Here is a 16181-nt window from a genome sequence, read left to right on the forward strand (position 1 = left end):
TTTAGAAGAAATTGCTACCACTGCACTAGGGAAGCTGAGTATGGCAGACCTCAATTTTTAACAAACCGTATAATGAATTTCTACTTTCAAAAGACTTAAAGAAAAAAAACTTCAGGGCATAAAAAAATTCACAATGCATCTTCAGAATATTTCAGTTAACAGTTCATGGAGACAAAAAGGATTCAATTGTCCTTAAAGACAGACACAGATACATGTACTCATTTTACCTGCTACTTTGGGGGAGGGGGGGGAGCGGTTGAGATGGTGTAGGGAGGGAGTGTGCAGTACAGAAATTATTATATTACTTTTATGCTTCTCATCTCAATTTGGTAAATAAAGTGACTTGAAAAGAAGTAGGTTAAGCTTATGCCTTTCAAATAAATACAGTTGACTGAATAAATGCATACCTGAAAGAGAGGAATTCAGGGAAAGAGAGTCAGAGTATAAACCTTTCCATTACTCCTATTGTACAAATTTTATGACCCAAGTATAAATTTTAAAATAAATGAGTATGCTTAAATATTCCCTATTTGTCTCCTATTTCAAAATTTGTTTCACACAAACTATAATCATTCCATTGTGGAAGTGCACAGGGAGACAGCAGCACACATCAGAAGTCTAATCACGTTTGTATAACATGTACATTTTTCCAGTGCTCCGAAAGAATTGCTGAATCAACAATTAAATGGTCTGCTGAACTGTGATTTGCAAATTGGTTATTTTTATACTGAGTTGATAGAAAACCTGCCTCAAGTATTAAAATCCTGTAATCTAGTTATGTGTTATCAGGATTTAGCTGTACTTGACTTATTCTGCCGATCCTTACGTGGCATACCTTCCCCCACCCAAGAGTGCTTTGATCTTTGTGGTTCTTTCTCTGCTGCCCCCTCTGCCTGACAGTTTCACAATCCGTATTTTCTATTCTCACTGACACCTCTGACCTCGGATACTTTTCCTTTTGATTTTTTTTTAACAACTCCAGTCTTGGTCTCTGGAAAGCTCCAATACTAACTTCTGTGATATTGTCCGCACACAATGCTGATGTTTACTATGAACTGATCCTTCACCCCAACAAATTCCACCAGCATTTCTCCTGCAATCTGTGTTGTTTTCCTGACTCTTGGTTTAATCAAGGAAGATGACAGCATGGGAGAGTGGTCATGGATAGAAAATATTAACTCTGTGGAGAAAATGAGGTTAAACTTTCAGTACAGAATAATCATCCACATTATCCACACATATACATAAAGCAGAAAGTCTGTGATGGACCTCTGCACCTTCACATTCAAATATCTCTTTTTTGCCGGTGTTTTATGTGCTGAATCATTTGTCATTGTTTTTGCAACCTGAATACTGCGCCTTCTTAATCTCACAGAAGACTTTAATGTTTCCATTGACCTTTTGCATCACAACCTGGTACTCCAGCTGCAGTGCTGTTGACAAAAAAGCCTTGCAGAGGGTGGTTAGGGGAGTAGAGAAGGTTATTGGGGTCTCCCTACCTTCTGTCCAAGACCTCTTTCAGAGTCGATGCCTCCAGAAGACACGGAACATCATTAAAGACCCCTCACACCCTCTCCATGAACTGTTTGTTCTTCTGCCATCAGGCAAACATTACAGGAGCATCAAAACTAAAACCACAAGGCTACTAAACAGCTTCCTCCCACAGGCAGTCAGACTGCTAAATAGCTGCTCCACCTGACTCTGCTTTGGACACTTTTAACTTGCACTGGACACTTATAACTGATTTAACTGACATGTGGCTGTTGTGTTTTACTATTTATTGTTATGTTTATTATTTAATGTTGTGTTTGTTATATTATGATTGCACTGCCCCTGAGGAACGCTGTCTCATTCTGCCCTGCAGAGCTGATGTATGGTTAGAATGACAATAAAGTTTTTTGAATCTTGAATCTTGAATCTTTGAATCTTGATCACCTAACAACTCTGAACTTACTGACCCATGTGAGGTTCTGCTGCAGCAAAGCCTTGCTTTAAAAATGTACTTCATTACTTACAAATCTTTTCATGACCACACATCTCTAGAGCCCTATAAGGTTCAGGAATCTCTGCATTCTTCTATTTCTGGTCTCTTTCACATCTACAATTCCTAACACTCTTTCCACCAATGGCAGCTGTGTCTTCAGCTCCAATGATTCAGAGGTCCTACACTTCCTGTCTAAACCATTACACCTCCCTATCCTACAACAATACGAAGAGGCTCCTCCGTAAAATTCAATTCCATGAAGCTGATGTTAGCTTTACAATCAGGCAACATACTAGCCTGATGTTTGACATAATGGCGGGATTCAAGATGTGAAGGGGGCTGGAAAGAATTCAGGAGAGGGGCTGTGAATAGCAAAACTAGAGGGGGATATGGATGTATAATGGGGGGGAGGCACTAGAATGAAATACAGGATGAAATGAAAAGGAAAAGAATCGCAATATTGAGATAGGGAGCAGCAAGGTGACAGTGGAGATGAAAGAGAGAACGGAGTAGCCAGAATAGTGGGAAGAATGGTTGTGAAGGCAAGGGAAAGTCATGAAGAGGCATTGAGAGTGGGTGAGGGGGCAAAGAGAATACAAAAGGGGTTAGAAAGTAAGGGCAAAGTGGGTAGGAACACTTTTCCATCCCTTTCTCTTCCTCCCTAGTCGAGTTCACATTGACTCTTCCACTTCCTAATCTTTCTCTTCCCCTCAGTTAATACCAACGATCAATATTCCAGTATTTCCAGAAGTACCATGAGGTACAACTTTTGGCATATCTATGCACCAACCACTGATGTTATTTCACTGTTGATGTCTACAAAGAAGGAAGCCTTGATGGTAAAACTATCCTTGTTTATTATCTCACTGGATAGCAACTTAAAAGTTTTGACACAGTGTTTGGGAGGTTACTGCTTGTGGGAGTAATAAGATAATCAAGCATGAAATAATAGAGAATAGAAAGCCTTTGTATTCTATGTGGCAAACTAAAACATATTGGTGAGTTCTCTAGGTGACTGGGTAGGGCTGTAGATTAGTGTTTATGACACATATACTGGCAAAATTGGCACATGTAAGATCTTCTTAAATAATGGAGTATGCTTGAGAGTTTATGTCTCGTATTGTTGCTCCTGAATTCAGTGTCAAAGCTATTCGACCATTACATGCACAAAGGGCCGTAGGCTTACAGTATATCAAGTTATCATAGAGAGTCCACAATGGACACACTTCTGCAAGGGACTCCAAAGTGTCGATGCGATCAAGGAGGTAATCTCATTCACAGATAATGAATAGGAGCATGAAGCTGTTGAACAAGGTACCTAACAAGTTACTCAACGATATCAAGCCAACACAGAACAAATGTGCTCTTATGCAGCATGAAATTACCCACTCAAGTCTCAAAATGTAGAAGGTGGTACAGAGACCTGTCCAGAGAAAGTCAGCAGGGATACAGAATGCTGGAGTGGCAAATAAGCTTACAGTACCAAGCTTCAATCCTTCATCAGAATGCTGTAGAATCTTTACCTAATTCGGGACTCGTAAGAGACTCTTAGATAGGAACATGTATGATAGATAAATGGTGGGCAATGTGGGAGAGAAGGGTTAGATTGATCTTAGAGTAGGTTAAAATGCTGGCCCAACTTTGTGAACCAAAGGGCCTGTACTGTGTTTTATTATTCTACACTTAGTGGCCACTTTATGAAAGGTTGCCTGACTGGCAGGAGGCAAAGAGTTGGAATAAAGGGGGCCTTTTCTGGTTGGCTGCCAGTGACTGGTAGTGTTCTGCAGGGGTTGGTGTTGGAACTGTTTCTTTACATATTAAATGTCAATAAGGTGATGGCAATGATGACTTTGTGGCCAAGTCTGCCACAAAGACAGGCGGAGGGGCAGGTGGGGTCGAGGAAGCGGGGAGTCAGTAGAACGACTTTGACAGATTAGGAGAATTAGGATCGTAAGACCATAAAATATAGGAGCAGAATTAAGCCATTCAGCCCATCGAGTCTACTCCACCATTCCATCATGGCTGATCGCAGATCCCACTCAACCCCATACACCTACCTTCTCGCCATATCCTTTGGTGCCCTGACCGATCAGGAAACGATGAACTTACATCCTAAGTATACCCATGGATGGCCTCCACCGCAGTGTGTGGCAGAGCATTCCACAGATTTTCTACTCTCTGGCTAAAAATATTCCTCCTTCTCTCTGTTCCAAAGGGTCACCCCTCAATTTTGAGGCTGTGCGCTCTAGTTCTGGATATCCCTACCATAGGAAGCATTCTCTCCACATCCATCCTATCTAGTCCTTTCAACACTTGGTAGGTTTCAATGAGATTCCCCCACCCAGCATTCTTCTAAATTCCAGTGAGTACAGGCCCAAGGCGGCCAAATGCTCCTCATATGCTAACCCCTTCATTCCTGGAATCATCCTTGTGAACCTCCTTTGGACTGTCTCTAATGACAGCACATCCTTTCTGAGATATGGGGCCCAAAACTGTTGACAATATTCTAAGTGTGGCCAGATTAGGTTCTTATAAAGGCTCAGCATTATCTCCTTGTTTTTATATTCTATTCCCCTTGAAATAAATGCCAAAATTGCATTTGCCTTCTTTAACACAGACTCATCCTGTAAATTAACCTTCTGGAGGTCTTGCATGAGGACTCCCAAGCCCCTCTGCACATCTGATTGGCAGATGAAATAGAGTAGTAGAGAAGTGTATGTTATGCACTTTAGTAGAAGGAATAAAGCTGTAGACTATGTTCTAAATGGGGAAAAAAATTCAGAGATCAGAGGTGCAAAATGATTTGGGAGTCCTTGTGCAGAACTCCGTAAAGGTTAACTTGCAGATTGAGTTGGTAGTAAAGAAGGCAAGGCAATGATAGCATTCATCTCAAGAGGACTAGAATATAACAGCAAGGATGTAATGCTGAGGCATTATAAGGCGTGGGTCACACTACACTTGGGAGTACTGAGAGCGGATTTGGGCCCCTTATCTAAGAAAGATGTGCTGGCACTGGAGAGGGTACAGAGGAGATTCACGAGTTGATCCCAAGAATAAAAGGGTCAATGCATAAGGAACGTTTGATGGCTCTGGCCCTGTACTCAGTGTTTAGAAGTTTAGAAGAATGAAGAGAGATCTCACTGAAACTTATTGAATATTGAAAGGCTCACCATAGGGTGGCTGTGAAGAGGATGTTTCCTTTAGAGGGGGAATCTAAGATCAGAGGTCAGAGGCTCAGAATAGAAGAAGGTCTCTTTAGAACTGAGATGAGGAAGAATTTCTTTAGCTAGAGGGTGTTGAATCTGTGGATTGCTTTGCCAAAGACTGCTGTGGAAGCCACAACCCTATATTTAAAGTGGCGATTGATAGATTCTTGATTAGTCAGGGTGTCAAAGGTCAGAGAATGGGATTGAGAGGGATAATAAATCAGCCGTGATGGAATGGCAGAACAGACTTGATAGGCTGAATGGCCTAACTCTGCTCCTACTATGTTTTATGGTCTTAAACAGGTACTTCCTGTCCACTTGCTCATCAATGCAAATAGCTAATCAGCCAATTGTGCGGCAGCAACTCAATGTAAAATAGCATGCAGGCATGGTCAAGAGGTTCAGTTTTTGTTCAGACCAAATGTCATCTAAATTACTTTAACTGTGGAATGACTGTTGGCATCAGATGGGGTGGTTTGAGTAACTCCGAAACTGCTGATCTCCTGGGATCTTCATGCACAACAGTCTATAGAGTTTACAAAGAACAGTGTAAAAAGCAAAAAAAAATCAGTCAGCGGCAGTTCTGTGGGTGGAAGCACCTTGTTAATGAAGTCAGGGGGGAATAGCCAGACTGGTTCAAGCTGACAGGAAGTTAACGGTAACCGAAATAAGCACGCTTTACAAAGGTGGTGTGTAGATGAGCATCTCTGAATGCACAGCACATCAAACCCTGAAGTGGATGGGATACAGAAGAAGACCAAAAAGCATACACTCAGTGATCATTTTATTAGGTGCAGGAGGAACCAAATAAAGTTGCCATTGAGTATATGTTCTATGAATTTGCCCACAATATTTATTACATAGAGGTTAGCTTTGGATCTGAAGTAAAGAGCAATAGTGGACACCTTAGCCATGTCTAGCAAGATTTAGCAGTGAGTCCATCCTTTTTCAATACAACATCACTGCTGTGTGATGCTTCTTGTTTTGGATGGGGACATCACTATCTGTTGCACAGAATTCAGCTGATTCACAGAATCAGGCAAAGCTTACATTTGATGTTTCTTCATCCCGACTATGCATGAATTATAAATTAAGCTCTAAGTGGAATTATTTTTAACGTTACTCAATTTAAGAAGTTTCTTGCTGATAAGCAGTTTTCTCTGATGATAGACTAAAGACCAATGATGAAGAGTTTTCAGCTAATGGTGGCCATTCCAACAATGGTGATAGCTCAACTACAGTGGTGCCTTGCCACGTATGGATGCTCATGACAGCTTTCTGGAAATTTTGTCTAAATGTGAAGTACTTCATTGAATTTTATAAAGAAACATATTCCATGCTGTTACTTAATCAATATTGTTTAACATTCATATAATGTTTGAATATAATTAAGGAAGAAAATAATGTAAAAGTTATGCGCAAATTATGTAAAAATTAAATAAAAGTTTTGAAGTGCAATAATTGTTTTCTATAAATTGGCATTTCATCATATTTTTTATAGGATACATTGTTTTAGTCAATGAAAGATAGTGTATGGGAACTTCCTTATGTGCATTATTACACTGTTTTGCTTGATAGGTTACTTGTTCTCCAAGCAAACAAAAAAACAGTACATCTACCTTAAAGCAACTTTGGAAAGCTGCTGTAATACATTTACTACAATAAATCAGATGAAATTCAATTACTTAAAAAATGATGCTGCTTAAAAGGAGGCTGCAAGTATTGATCTGAACAAAAAAAAATCAATCAGAAAATAATCTTATCTGTTTATGCACACTTAATGGCGAAAAATAAAGTGTGTATGCAAAGAAGCCTGGTATTGGGAGAGGGGATAAGGCTGAGAACCCCAGAGCAGCATCCCAACTCCCTGAAAAGGGACCAGTGATGATAGGTAAAGTAGTTTTAAGCATACCCTGAGAGTAGGGTAATTCAAGGCCAAGATACAGGCTCCAGACAGGCCCCTTCATCAGAATTTTTTTTCTCTCACTCTTCATCCTTTAACAAAGCTTCAGCTAACAATATGGAAATCTCTTTCCCTCTTTGGATTAAACCCCTTTAGAGTAGAAGTATGCAAATGCATTGCTCTGTTCCTTCAACTGAGGCTGCTCTGAGAATAGCTATCTTTTCACTGTCTTGTTTTACATCTCAAGCGGCCCATCCCACTGGCTGACAAGGAGACCAGCCTTCCAATTCAATATCCTTCATAGCATTGACAGTTGAAACCCGAGGCCTGGCATTGACTTTAAAAGAACTCATTTAGTCATAATTAACTATTCCCTGCATATTCCCCTAGGTATGGTAATTGTTCAAAAAAGCCAACAACTGAAGCATTCATTCCGTGTTTCTTTTAAACTTTTCACAGCAGCCTTATTTTTTTTCCCTTCGTGCTTCCTCCCTAGTAACATTTCAAGCACTGTGGTGGAATCTGGGTGGAGACAAGGCGGCACCAAAACGCTGGATGTAAATACTTCACATGGCAGATGGGCCAAAAAAACACTACACCATAAGAAATGCAAAGTTGCATCAATCAGGCATGAATTTATAGCACAGTGTGAAGTCAGCTAAAAAGTCATCACATTTTATCTGATCTTAATATGAACATATGTTACTCAATATACTGGTCCTCCCCTTCATCTAGATAGCCTAAGGCAACAGACTTCCTGGTTTAAATTTCTCGTACAACTTTTTGTGCATATTTATAAGCTGTGTTGTCATTTTTGAATTAAATGGGGACACTGTTGTGCAAACTGCAGCATGAAAAGGAAAAGGAGGCCACAGTGGGGTCATTCTTTTCATCTCCACTATGTGAGAGGCAACACAAGTACACAGTTACAAAATGCTGATACTCTTCAGCACTTGGGGGCATTATAAATCATGAGTCTGGGGAAAGAATGCATGGAGTCTATACCAGTGGAATAATTCAACCTTCAGCAATCCAATTCAACAAAAAGATATGATATTTAGAAAATAAATTAAACTTGCTCATCAAAAATTAGGCATCATTCTTTGTACTATCACAGTTTTGAAAAATACATTTCCATACTGCTAGTCTGCTTCATCTCTAATGTGCTTAAAACCTGCTATACCCTAGATTATTGGTACTGTTTTTCATATACAAAAGTATGGGCATGCAAAAGTTTGGGCACCCCTGTCAAAATTTCTGTTACTGTGAATAGTTAAGTGAGTAGAAGATGAACTGATCTCCAAAAGTCATAAAGTTAAAGATGAAACATTCTTTTCAACATTTTAAGCAAGATTAGTGTATTATTTTTGTTTTGTACAATTTTAGAGTGGGGAAAAAAAGGAAAGGAGCACCATGTAAAAGTTTGGGCACCCCAAGAGATTTGAGCTCTCAGATAACCTTTACCAAGGTCTCAGACCTTAATTAGCTTGTTAGGGCTATGGCTTGTTCACAGTCATCATTAGGAAAGGCCAGGTGATGCAAATTTCAAAGCTTTATTAATACCCTGACTCCTCAAACCTTGTCCCAACAATCAGCAGCCATGGGTTCCTCTAAGCAGCTGACTAGCACTCTGAAAAGTAAAATAAATGATGCCCACAAAACAGGAGAAGGCTATAATAAGATAGCAAAGTGTTTTCAGGTAGCCGTTTCCAGAGTTTGTAATGTAATTAAGAAATGGCAATTAACAGGAACGGTGGAGGTCAAGTTGAGGTCTGCAAGACCAAGAAAACTTTCCAAGAGAACTACTCGAGGGATTGCTAGAAAGGCAAATCAAAACCCCCGTTTGACTGCAAAAGACCTTCAGGAAGATTTAGCAGACTCTGCATTGGTGGTGCACTGTTCTACTGTGCAGCAACACCTGCACTAACATGACCTTCATGGAAGAGTCATCAGAAGAAAACCTTTCCTGTGTTCTCACCACAAAATTCAGTGTCAGAAGTTTGCAAAGGAACATCTAAACAAGCCTGATGCATTTTGGAAACAAGTCCTGTGGACTGATGAAGTTAAAATAGAACTTTTTGGCCACAATGAGCAAAGGTATGTTTGGAGAAAAAAGGGTGCAGAATTTCATGAAAAGAACACCTCTCCAACTGTTAAGCATGGGGGTGGATCAATCAAGCTTTGGGCTTGTGTTGCAGCCAGTGGCACGGGGCACAGTAACAGAAATTTTGACCAGGGGTGCCCAAACTTTTGCATGTCACTGTACTTTTTAATTTGCAAAACTATATTTTCATTCATAAAGGAGATATAATCAAAGTACACTTTCATAAGACATATCCCACTGAGACAAGCTCATGTAACTCATCCATCAGCACTGTAAATACAATGATTAAACTATTTGCAAACATTTTAATTATTTTCTCTAAATTTGGCTTTCTGCCAACATTCATTGTTGTGGGCTGGCTGGAATGCTGGTATTATTCTGAGTTAAAGGTGGAAGTTTATGCATTTTTATTTATGCTAATAATTGCAATTCCATGACCAGTTTTCACAGATAAAATCAGTTACAGGAACAGGGCCTTTTTCAAACATACCTTCATTGCTTTTTAAAAGAAATTTAAATAGATATTGATCATTATATTAACCAAACTTGTAGATATCCATTCACAGATGAAGGAATGGGAAGTTAAGCTGAGAGAGGGTAAGAGTGAACATTTGTCATTGCAGTGTATAACCTTTTCAACATAGATATCTTAGGACTGGAATTCTGAATTCAGTGATATATAATTTTATGTGCTAACAAGATTAGGGAACAAGTTCGGGGACGGGAGAAACAGGGTTGAAAAACATACCTGGAATCACCTTAAATTCAGTTCCTTCAGCTGTGTATGGGCTATAGCAGCAGGCAACCACACAGGGTAGCCTGTACCTAATAAAATGGCCAAGTGTTTATTTATTTATTATATAAAAAAATTAATTGAACTTTGCAAGCTCAGATCAAGATTAGTTTTGCTGGAGACAGCAAATCATTTCAAATTATCCTTTTCCATGAGCAGTAGTGCTTGGCCACAAATTAATTCACAGCAAATTAATAATGGGGAGACATGCTTTAGTCAAGCTTTGTTCCCTAGTCTTCCCTACATCCCTCTTATTGGCCTTTATCACAATGTGGTTCCTTAAGGTTGTTATAGCTGGTGGTGGTAATGGGGACAAGCTCCCACTACCTATTAAATGATCCCAATGGCGTGCACCTCAAATAGTCTCCAACAACCAAGTCCAGCTCTTGGCCTTCATATGTGACTTAGCTACTAAGCCCGGTGGAACCAGTTCTACCAGCAGGAGAAGAGGCAAAGGCAGGTTACTGGTGCCTTAAAACCAGCCATTTCAGGCAGATGGAGCTAGTCAGCAGTGATTGGCAGCTCATCTAGGAGAAGGAAAACTCTGATCTCAAACCTCTGCTGTCTTGCGGCTTATACCCACTCACGGGGAAGGCTTTGGGAGTTAACCGAGGGAAAAATCTGGAGCTGGAGTTCCTAAGGCAGTCCTTCATTTAGTTCAATGTCACGCAAAATGCTGAAGGAACTCAGCAGGCCAGGCAGCATCTAGGAAAAGAGTACAGTTGACGCTTTGTGCCAAAACCCTTCGGCAGCACTGAAGAAAAAAACTGAGGAGTAGATTTCAAAGGTGGGGGGAGGGGAGAGAGAAAGACAAGGTGACAGATGAAACCTGGAGGGGAAGGGATAAAATATGGAGCTGAGAAGTTGATTGGTGAAAGAGACAGAAGGCCATGGAAGAAAAAAACAGGGGGCAGAGCACCAGAGGGAGGGGATGGGCAGGCAAGAAGATAAGGTGAGAGAGGGAAAAGAGGATGGGAAAGAGGGATTTAAGAAAGGATATACCAGCAAAATAAATTCCCAGGATTAATTAAAGGAATGAGAGGGCTGGCCTATCATGAATGACGGAACTGTGTTCTTTGGAGATTCAAAGAATGAGGAGTGATCTTGCTGAAATACATAAGGTCCTAAAGGGGCATGTTAGAGTAGACATTGAGTTGTTTCCACCAGTAGGAGAGTGTAGATAGAGAAGCATCTTTACAAGGGGGACTAATTATTTAAAACTGAAGTGTATAGTGCTGTGTATTTAATATTTGAGTTACATTGTAAATATATCATTTGATTAAGCTTCCTTTGTTTAAATAGTTAATTACAGGTTATACATAAAAGTATACATAAAATCCAGCGGATTGAGCGGACGAGACCAATGGAAGGTCCAACAGTCAAGAAGGCGGTCTCTGCAAGTGTCATGGAACGTGTAGAGCAGGACAAGACACAGAAGACGTCCTGGTCATCCACTGCGCCTAGTCCCATCTCCAGCCATCTCGACTCTGTCTTGCCACTGGATCCAGATGGGAATTGGGAAGAGAGAGTGAGGCTGACGCTGCGCAACTCTCCCTCACTTAAATCCAAGTCACACGCTAGTCTCGACACCATCATAATGGTGTCAAGGTTCTCATCGACGTACGATGGACGAACAACAACATACATAAAAGTATGTCAATGGAATACATCATCACGCCACCACATCATAAATGTGCAGCTCATTCGAAGTAAAACAAAAATAAAGACATGCATCTTCCGGCTCTGTGATTTTCTTTCAATTGGTTTTATGTTTTATAGTTTAAAACACAACAGTGGTGACGAGGACTTTTTAAGTGAATCCGAGATCACTATCTACCTGTTGAAGTGCTGTTAGATGATTGCATTTTTTTTAAAAAAGTGCAGTGTGCTTTCAGCACGAGGAGGAAATGACTCAGTTAAAATAACGACAGAAAATGGACAAATTCATGGGTTCATAAACAGTGAGTACCAAGTGATAATAATAAATTTAAAAATCAGAAATGGCTAGGTACATCAGAAGGCTAGACCTTGAGTTTTGTTTGGTGTGTAAAATGTTTCAACCCGTACTGGTATGGGAGAGAGTTTACTCTCATTACTGATTATCAAACACAGGTGTCCATTTTCAATTCACGGAAGAAAGGTGACCTGAGCTGTCAGCACCACTTTCTGCAGTCCCAGAGTCAACTCCTACAACCAACAAAGAAGATACCCCAGAACCCAAGATTGGTTCACAGTCACAAGTCTCACCTGCCAAGCAGAGTGATACCACTTGGCAGGAAAGCCATTATCCTTCAACAGCATCAAATCATCCACAGCAACTCAATCTTAAAACCTGGATGGAACAATTTTAAACCTACTATGCTGTGAATGTCTATATAACAGACGTATTGTATAGTATACTGTGTGTGTGTATGTATAAGACTAGAGAGTAATACTATGCATATTTGAGCTGAGATGCATTCTATACTGAATTGGAATTTATTGCTAAGTAAGGAGGAGTGTTGTGTATTCAATATTTCAGTAATATTTGAGTAATATTTGTAAATATACAGCCTGTCTATGTCAGCAGCTGATTCACTCACAGCATCAAAAGTTTTAACTGCACATGAGAATTATTTCTACTAGACACAATATAAATACAGCTATCTGTCATCCAAGGAGCTACTAGGACTCATTGTACTTTGAACTAAACTTCACTTTAAACTTTATTTTAATCAGTTTGATTTGTAGTCAAAAATTCTATCTACAAACTGCACATTGCCCCAACCACTGACTCCTTCTCATTTTGAGAAAAGCAAGATCTTGGACCCCTTGCACGATAAGCAAATTGTACCCAAAAATCCATTTGATTGTCACAATAATCAACCCCTTTGGGTGCTCTCTTCCTCTTCTTTTCTATTAAATTTGTATCCTGTAACTTGCAAATGAGGCAAGGGAGTCCCATTCCAGGGAGCACCACCTGCCTCAGAATCATGATACTTCCCATGTTGAATGCTGCTGGGATCTCTTTTGGCTGCTATTGCTAACCAGCCTTCCTGACCCTCAAAACAGGGAGGCTTATCCAGTCAAATCCTTCATCCTGTCAATCATCTTTGCACAGAACTTACCCAGTTTCGGGCTGGTAAGGAGAAAGAGGGAGGGAAAATTATTGCCGTGCACATCTGAATTTTAATTATATACATAACTAATTAAACATTGGTGTAGTGAAACAAATTTAGCTCACAATAAGCTGCATTCCTTGAATGCAGTGACTTTACAGATGCATTATAAATAATGGTAATGCTACTTGCTGGGACACAGCCACAAAAAAAAAGCAGAATTAGACTTTTATAATTGATTGCTCCGTTTTTAATTTTTCTTCTATGCAAAGAACATTTTGGTTTTAAAAATAGGCCATTTTAGTACAACTTTCCAATGCAATGTTGAAATGAGATGAACAAAAGTAAAACCATTTTAGAAGCAGACTGAAACCAATGATAGAGCAGATGGCTGAGAACTTTAGGAGGGAAAAAGATTAAACAAGTGGGAAGAAGGGAATTTTAGGCTAAAATGCAGGCATGTGAGTAGTGGGGTGAACAGACAGACAGATGGCAACATAGGAACAAACTGGACTCCAGCCAAGGTGTTTAAATATACTGTATACAAATGTTGCAAGTTAAAAATGAAAAATAAATTCAAATGTAACATATTTCCAGAAATACTATTTATATAAATTTTCAATCTCAATTACCTACAGCAAATATGCAAAATAATAAATTGTCATTATTACCATTAAAATATTGTATTGTTAGCTTCATTATCTATTGATGTGCCTCAAATACTTATTGCAACATATGTCACCACTGCAGTTATTCCAACTGCCTGTTCACTGTATATAATTTATTCAGAATTATAGGAATATCCTTACATACTGGAAATATTATTCAGGTGCCAGAAACTAACAACTTGCTACTTCAAAAAAAGATGCTATGCCCATTAAAAATAATGATGGTACATTCTTTTTAAAAGGTAGTTGATCCAGAATACATAATTCTAATTATGTAGCATCAATTCTGTCTTTCACAAAATGATATGATTGGAAATATTAATTGGGGAAATCATATTCAGCTAACAAGCAACAATGCATTGAAACCTTTAATCTTTATGGTCAATAGGAAAGTATTTCAAGCAAAAGCAACTTTAAAATTGATTCAGATAATGTCACAAACTTATTTTATATTTTTCAACACTGGAAGGAAGAAGATGGTTGCAGACATTAGGTAAGATTGCTCTGACATCAGACCAGCAATTCCACACAGAGTTTATCAGTGAGTCTGGGGTTGTGCTTAGCTGAGGGTGTGGATAAGCTGTGCCTGGCCCTCAGCTCATCTGGAGCAAACCATTCTTTTGAATGATGTCACTAATCGGCACCTAAATTAATGGTCTACAATGAGTTATAAGGTGTTCCAGAGAAAACAAACAATCAAAGAAAATCTATTTTCCTCAGAATCAACAATTTCATTTCCTTCTGCAAAGAATTTGAGTTTGCAGCAATTTACTGAGTTAAAAATTCCAGCTTCAAGTTGAGTGGAGTTGCAACAACAAGCTTGCACTCAATGTCAGTATGACCAAGAAACTGATCATGGACTTCAGGAAGGGGAAGTCGAGGGATCACACACTAGTCCTCATCGAGGGATCAGCAGTGGGAAGGGTGAGCAGTTTCAAGTTCCTGGGTATGAACACCTCCGAAGATCTATCCAGGCCCAACATATTGCTGCAATTACAAAGAAGGCAAGTCAACAGCTACATTTTATTTGGAACTTGAGGAGTCGGTATATTACCAATGACATTCACAAATTTCTTCAGATGTACCTTGGAGGGGCCACTGCACAGGATCAGAAACAACTGTAGAATGTTGTAAACTCAGCCAGATCCATCATGCGCAATAGCCTCCCCAGCATCCAGGACACCTTATAAAGGTGATGCCTCATAATGGCGACACCCATCGTTAAAAGACCCTCATCACCCAGGACATGCTCACTTTTTATTGTTACCATCAAGGAGGTGGTACAGGAGCCTGAAGACACACACTTTATGTTTCAGGAATAGCTTCTTGCTCTTCACCAACAGATTGCTGAAACAGTGCACCCATGAACACTACCTCACAATTTTTCCTCTCTTTTTACATATATATATGCATCCATTAGTCTTGTGAGACCATGGAAGGTTTCCAGGGCGCAGGCCTGGGCAAGTTTGTATGGAAGACTGGCGGTTGCCCATGTTGCAAGTCTCCCCTCTCCACGCCACTGATGTTGTCCAAGGGAAGGGCATTACGACCCTTACAGCTTGGCACCGGTGTCGTCGCAGAGCAATGTGTGGTTGAGTGCCTTGCTCAGCAAGGCTCGAACTAGCAACCTTCAGATCCCTAGACAAATGCCTTAACCACTTGGCCACGCGCCAACACTATATATACACACACACACACTTATATTTAATCTATTTTATTTTTTTTACATTATCATGTATTGCAATGTACTGCTGCCATAAAGCAACAAATTTCATTACATATGCCAGTGATATTAAACCTGATTCTGATTTTGATAATGTAATACAAAAGCATTTTCCAATGTATGGACTGCATTTAATGCAAACTGCATTATCTTTCCTGTAGATCCTTCTGGTCTAATACATCAGAGTTCAGTTGGCATGTTGTAAGATGGCTTGTTTATGCCAAGTCCCAGCATTGTAATGTGGACTGCAAATAGTCTGCAATATTTATTACTGTCTCCCAGTTGACAGACACATTTATTTATACATCCATGAATAAGGAATGTGGTGTTTCCCCATGCCTGAGTAGATACCTGTCAATGAGTACGTGTACAGCATACCTGTGCATCCAAATGCAATTTGCCACCTTTTATGGCTGACATCTAGAGGTTGATAATCCTGGGGGAAAGTGTCAAGGATAGTAAATCTCTAGATCTGTGCCTCCTAGGGTGGTGGAAGTCAACTCATTAGATAAATTTAAGGTAGAGATAAAGAATATTTGTAAGTTTGAGGAATTGAAGGTTATAGGAAACAGGAACAGAAGAGAAGTTGAGGGCAGCATAGATCAGCCATAATTATATGACAGCAGGCTTGAAGTGAATGGTGGCCTAATCCTCTAATTTTCTTGTGATCCTATGTGAAAAATATGTCCTCACTGAGTTTTA

General features: G+C 39.7%; 1 protein-coding gene across 3 annotated transcripts in view; it reads right to left on the reverse strand.

Moving 5' to 3' along the window:
• cdk14 (cyclin dependent kinase 14) overlaps positions 1-16181 on the reverse strand; it is a 633043-nt gene that overhangs the window by 92492 nt on the left and 524370 nt on the right. Inside the window, exon 15 of one of the 3 annotated variants that reach the window (XM_072253721.1) lies at positions 13348-14743. The exons of the other annotated variants lie outside the window; for them this stretch is intronic. The gene's annotated coding sequence lies outside the window, so the exon portion shown is untranslated. Of the gene's footprint in view, positions 1-13347; positions 14744-16181 lie in introns of those variants that run through there. 3 annotated transcript variants of the gene reach the window in all.

The sequence above is a fragment of the Mobula birostris genome, chromosome 3 (genome assembly GCF_030028105.1).
Source record: "Mobula birostris isolate sMobBir1 chromosome 3, sMobBir1.hap1, whole genome shotgun sequence".
NCBI lineage: Eukaryota > Metazoa > Chordata > Chondrichthyes > Myliobatiformes > Myliobatidae > Mobula > Mobula birostris.